The 7060-nt window shown below is 32.8% G+C and overlaps 1 non-coding gene across 1 annotated transcript; it reads right to left on the reverse strand.

The window, feature by feature from the left end:
- Positions 1 to 5793: 5793 nt before the first annotated feature.
- LOC121205768 (small nucleolar RNA R71) lies at positions 5794 to 5901 on the reverse strand. Its single transcript, XR_005900843.1, has one exon. It is a non-coding gene; the product is annotated as a small nucleolar RNA R71 (small nucleolar RNA).
- Between the last annotated feature and the right edge of the window lie 1159 nt (positions 5902 to 7060).

Raw genomic sequence — 7060 nt, forward strand, 5'->3', positions numbered from 1 at the left:
AGGTTTCGAGGCATTACCAGACTTACATCACAAACAATCATACAATTTCGAGTTATAAATTTGTGTCCAAATTAAAAACCATTTGTAAGTAATCATAAAGTCCCTAATACGAGCCTACGAGACTCAAAACATGCTTTGGAAGTGATTCGGGACTAAACCGAGAACTTTAGAAATTTTTACAAAACTTAGAAAAATTTCCACTATACAGGGGTCACAAACCCGTGTGAATATGAGACACGCCTATGTGGGCAGGATGTGTGGTCACACATACCTGTGTCTCAACCTCGTGTAAATCTTTGACTTGTAACTCATGAACAAATTGAAATCACATGGCCAAGTCAAACGCCTGTGTGTTAGGCCGTGTGTCTAATTAATTTAATTCGAATTAGGTGTAGGTTTCACATGGCAAAGACACACGCCTGTGTTCTAGGCCTTGTGGCACACACGGCTGAGACACACGCCCGTGTCTCTACCCATATGCCCAATTTTGAGCATTATGTTTCTCAAAATTAAGGTTTAGGGGACACACGGCCTAACCACATGTCCTTGACACATGCCCGTGTGTCTGCCCGTGTGGACAAAATAAAGCCATTTCCTAACTTCATTTCTCACCCCAAATCACCCAAAAACCTGCACATGAAACACTCAACCAATTCCAACCTTTTCAAGCATTCAAATTTGGTAATTCCATCATTCATCAAGGCATACCATTTCATGCATACATGGTTACAAACTCACCTTAGCTAACTTAGGCATTAACAACATTTGATCACATGAACTTAGCATAACACATGTGTATATATATATATCATAATAGCTTACTAAATCATACCCAAAATGAACCATCACTAGCCATTCCAATAGCTAGGTTACAAAAAAACAATTCAAGCCACAATGGACCAAGTTTCCCTATACATGCCATTATACCAAAATGATTTCACTAAATATACCCAAAATGCTAGACGATAGTGTGACTATGCTCTAATGATCTTCTAACCTTCACGAGCTTCCGAGCACTATAAATCAGGGGAAAAAATAAAAGGAGTAAGCATTACATGCTTAGTAAGTTCGTGGAACGGAAATTAAACTTACCAATCTTGATTATTAAAATCTAAACATACAATATCGTATTTCCATCCATTTGACTAAATTTTCCTAAGCACAATCATTCAACCAAACATGTTAGTCACCAAAATCTTTATATAAATTAAGTAACATAGATGAGCTCATCAAACAATATTCTTTCAAATCTTTATCAATTCATCTCAAAGTTCTTGTGCCATGTCAAGAGTTTTATGTCCGTTGAATCGTTGAATTCCAATGAATGCTCAAGTAGTACACTCGAAGTGTACGATTCAAGAATTCATCAATTTCTTATTTAGAGATACCCCTTAGGGCATTTAACCAAGAAACACTCTCTCTAGTCACATATTGTTTAATAGGATTACTAGTCCAGGCTAAATCCTTTATATATCGTATGCTCAAAGGCTCGATTAGGATTACCAATCTAGGCTGAACCCTAATATTAATGCATACTTGAGAGGTGTTATATTAGGATTACACGTTCAGGCTAAATCATTTATATGAAAAGGTCATTGGGATTACTCGTTCGAGCTAAATCTCGTTTGCATCAAACGCAGGACCCTACTTGTTTCGGGCAAGCGCACACAATCATCAGAATTCAACATCCAATCAGGACTAACCCCTTTATCACCATTTCAAGCTTATTTTCATTTTTTATCATAGCATACAAGTGAAGCACATCAACATAAATCCCATTACATGTAACACAACAATTAATTAACATAATAACATGTCCGATTAAGTTACACAAACTTACCTCGGCACTTATTCGCGTAAAAGTCTACTCATTCGAAATCTTTTCTTTTCCTCAATATAACCTTGAATTAGTGTTTTCCGGATCTATATAGATGAATTTAACATCAATTTCACACATTTCATAACTAAATGGACTCAATTTACGTTCTAGGCAAAATGGTACTTTTTCATAAATTTTGATTTTGTCTCTGGGCCCGGAAAATGAAACTTGTACAAATTACTCCCTATTCCAAGCCTAACCAAAGCCCCATTACAAATTTTCTAGCACATGTATTCATAAAATTTTAGAATTTTTCATCAAATTTTACAATTTTTCATTTTAGTCCCTAAATCATGTTTCCATCAAAAATCACTTTGTAAAAGTTGTTTATCTATCAATAATCTTTCATTTTCTACCATAAATTTCTAATTTCTAGCATAATACGTCCATGACCCATTTTCATACTTTGATAACTTTTCAAATTAATCCCTCAAATAGAGAGATTAAGCTATCCCGATTTTAAAAACACCAAAATTACTAAAAACGGAACAAGAGAACTTACCCAATTAGGCCTTGAAAGTTTCTTTTCTCTCTCCTAGGGTTTCCATGTGTTTTTAGGTTGAATATGATGAAAATAAGATGATATAATTTCTTTTCATCTTTTAATTAATTAAGTATTTTGGTATTTCCAATTTAGTCCCTTGTCTTTTTCTATAATTCCATAGATAAGTCACCAAGAAAAATCTACATGCTTTTCTTAATGGTCTAATTACCATATAAGGACCTCTAGTTTTGAATTCCATAGCTATTTGATCCTCATAGCTACTAGAATTCAACTTTCTCATTTTATGCGATTTAGTCATTCTTGTAATTAATCACTTAATCAATAAAATTTTCATAGCAAAATTTTTATACGTCATTCCTAACATTTTATGGGCCATATGATAAAATAAAAATAAAATATATTCTGGATCAGATTTGTGGTCCCCAAACCACTGTTCCAATTTCACTAAATAATGGGCTATTATAGTGAGTCACACAACCATGTGGCCCCTACAGTTCAATTTTTCCATCTTTTTCGTAAATGTTCCAAAAGTTTTCAATTTAGTCTCAAATTGTTTCTAAAGTATTTTTAAGGCCTCAAAGGCTCGATTAAGGGACAATATGAATGTAAATAAATGATTTATGCTATGTTTATGTTAATGTAGGAGATGTATGTTTTAAAGTTATATTTTTACGGTAATGCTTTGGAACCCTATTCTAGTGACAGATACGAGTTAGGTATGAGCAAGTACTCGACAAATACTTTTAGTAGAGCAGGGTTTATACAGAAGAAAATAGTGCAAAGTACCTACTAAAGGCATATAGACACGAGCAACGTAGCTTGAGGTTTTTGATCTCGAAAGAAGCAGACCACTTTAGAACTATTCCGAGCAGTAGATTGATTACAATGTTGCTGAGGCATTTCTGACAATAAGGGCAGATTCTTAGTAATTCCAACTTTCCATATCAACATTGTATATTCCTTATCCCTTGTCGTAGTATCTTTGCCATCACATCCTCAGTTGTTTATTTGTTCAGTTACATATTCTTCATATAATTGTTTTCATAATTTCCATTACATTTCTACGCTCGTTTTGCCAAAGCATTTCCAAGTATTCATTAATTCCATATATTTCATACATCATTATTCCTTTTAATAGCCACTGCATACTTACCATAGCTTTACCATAGCATTAATCGCATTTTATATAATAACTTGACCACTTTTGTTCCTCAATCCGATCCTCGTGGGAATGATACTCACTCTTTACTTGATCCAACGTGTATACTTGCATTATTCACATATCATTTCACACGTCATTGGAAGAATTAATTTATGAGGCACCTTGGGAGCAAAAGAGGTTAGATGAATAGCCATGGAGGACTTAAATTTACATATTTGGACTTCCTCGAATCAATTCGTCCAATTTGATTTTTCTCAGGAAAAAATGGGTAGCTTAAAATAAAGAAAGGGCCTGAATTGAGAAAATAAAAAAGGAGGATGGACAAGTCCAAAAGAGCAACCAAAATCGTCCCATATAGCTGACCCAATTAGGTTATCTTAACACTATACATATTTTGACCCAATTAGGTTTTTACACTTGCAAATCAACCTTTGAACTTCTGCTAAATGCCATCCAAACCCCTCCCATTTTCATGCCTTCTATTTTTAGCCACAAGCTAAAAATAACAAATTTGAGTCAACCATTCCTTCTACCTAGCATGCCCGGCCATGGGAAGGGGGATTGGCTACTATTTTTAGCTAATTTTAGTAGCCATCTTCCACTATAAAAAGGCCCTTTCACTTCTTTATTTTTCATTCCTCACTTCACACGTCTCTCACACATATTTTCTCTCTTTTTCCCTTTTACTTGCTTTCCAAATTTCTTCTTTCCTTTTCCAATTTCCCCTCGTGAAGGCCTTGAGTCAACAGAACAAACAAAAAAGAGTGGAGCACACTAGTCTGGCTTCAGAAAACCTTTGAGATTTGTTTTTCTAGTTCCCTTATCTTAATCTTTGTTTTAAATTTTTTTAATCATGAACATGAATATTTGTGTGGTTGTTCTTCAATTAATTAAAATGACTTAAATTCCTTTCGTGTTAGATTAATTGCATTATGTTTGCTTAAGATTATTAAAAATGTGTTTGTATTGTTGGTAGGTCTCACTAAATTGTTCAATTAAATAAAATCATACTTATGTTATGCTTGAATTTTAATTATAAGGTAACAATTGAATTAATTATTTAAACAAATTGAAATTGTAATTAATGGACACAATATTTAATTGGTGCAGGTTTAATCTTCTAAGTTAACTGAGGGTTAAATTAGCGACGATATTAAAAGATACATTAGCCTTTCATAACTTGCTAAATTATTGTGATGAAATTGTTTCAACATAGAGATATATTGTTACCTCACTTAATCTTTTACTTGCTGATTAGAATTTGATTAATCTTTTGAATTGACATAGAGATATGGTCAAGAGATTATTGAGTTTTAGTAGGTAAGTATGTGTATTAATGAGCAAGTTACCGAGTTGTTGTGCTATTATTCGTAACAACATGAACATGATTTTAATAATTCTAAGTTAAAGAATAAAATTAATCTAACAAATTTATGTCATATTGATTAAACCCATTATTTAGCAATCGTGCATTGGAATTTTACTTTTTATTTTCTTAGTTAGCACTTAGTTAAATTTTTTTTAGTTTTTATTTCATCACTTCATAAATATTTCCCATCACTAATTTGTTTAAATTTTCATTTCATAAATATCCTCTTTCACAGTCCCTGTGGGTACGATAACTCAATATTACTTATCACTTTATTACTTGTTGCGGTTGTATACACTTGCACATTTCCTTCGTTCCAAGGTTTTGGCGCCATTACCATGGACTATTATTTTAATCAAATATTTGTGAAATTAATTATCCTGCAAATTGGTTCAATTTTATTTTATTTTTAATTTAATAGATTTTGTTATTATTCAGGTGATAATGGATCCTCTACAACATGTTCCAGGGGGAGCATTTGCTTATAATGCTCACAATTCACTCATTGTTGCTGATAACAAAAACTGCACCATTCAACAATATGCCATTCCTCCAACGAGCTCAATCCGGGTATTGTGTTTGAGGCACCACAATTTGAACTAAAGCCAGTTATGTTTTAAATGTTGCAAAATATGGGTCAATTTAGTGGGATGCCTACTGGGGATCCGCATCTTCATCTTCGGCTATTCATATAAGTGAGTGACTCATTCAAAATGATCGGAGTAATTGAGAACAGCTTGAGACTAAAATTATTTCCATACTCATTAAGAGATAGAGCACAAACGTGGTTAAACTCCCTATTGTCCGGCTCCATAACTACATGGCAAGAGTTGGCTGAACTTTTCTTAATGAAATACTTTCCTTCCTTTCTAAATGACAAACTCCAAAACAGAATCACTTCATTTCAACAAATTTGATGGAGAATCTTTATATGAGACATGAGAGCAGTTCAAGGAGTTATTATGAAAGTACCTTCATCACGATATTCCTTGTTATGTTCAAACGGAGAATTTTTATATTGGCCTTAATGCTCATACTAGAATGATGGTGGATTCTTCTATGGTTAAGAATATAACTATTAATGGTTTCAACGGTAATCTGATAGGTCAACAGCCGAACCAGTTTGAGAATATTTCTTGTGAATTGTGGAGCTGACCCTTTTTCGAAATTACCCATCGAATTAAGAGCCAAAATATTACATGGGAAATCGAAATTAGAATGGTTCGAAATAGAATTCTTACAATTCTTCATGGCAGTATCATTCAAATTTTCCATAGAGTAATCAATGTGTAACAACCCAATTCTGGTGAAATCGAAACAGTCGTTTTAGGACCACAAATCTGAGCCAAAAAATAAAATTTATTTTAATTCAAATAAATGGTCCGTATTATGATAGACATGTCACATGAAAATTTTGATAAGAGAATTTTACCGATTAAGTGTTTAATTGCAGAAAGAACCAAATTGCATAAAATGCAAAAGTTGGATTCTAGTAGCTAGAAGAATCAAATAGCTATGAAATTCAAAACTTAAGGTCCTTATATGGTAATTAGACCATTAATAAAAAGTATATAGATATTTTGGTGACTCATCCATGTAAATTTAGAAAAAGGGCAACTAAATTGGAAAGTGAAAATATTTAATTAATTAAATGATGATAGAAGAGATATCATCTTATTTTCTCATCTTTTTCCCCAAAAAATACATGGAAACCCTAGGAGAGAGAGAAGAAACTTTCACGGCCAAATTGGGTAAGTTTCCTTAGCCAAATTCTTAGGATAAAAATTGAGTCCACTTGAATATAAAAGATGATAAATTTATGTTAAATTTACTCGTATAGATCCGGATAGACCAAATTCGGAGCTAGAACGAGGAAAGGAGGAAAATGTCAGATTAGTAGATTTATGTACACGAACATTTGTCGAGGTAAGTTCGTGTAACTAAATTTTATATGTTTTTATGCATGAATTAAGGGTTGGGTTTGTAAATTGTATAAATGTCATAAATATGTGAAATGATTACAGATCTGATCAAGCCTGATAAATAAAAATGTTTAAATTAAATGATAATGCCCGATATATGATAAAGGATAAATGATGAGAATGTTACTTATATGCTTGAAATGAATGTGGAATGTGTTTATTT

Source organism: Gossypium hirsutum, chromosome A08 (assembly GCF_007990345.1).
Source record: "Gossypium hirsutum isolate 1008001.06 chromosome A08, Gossypium_hirsutum_v2.1, whole genome shotgun sequence".
Classification (NCBI taxonomy): domain Eukaryota; kingdom Viridiplantae; phylum Streptophyta; class Magnoliopsida; order Malvales; family Malvaceae; genus Gossypium; species Gossypium hirsutum.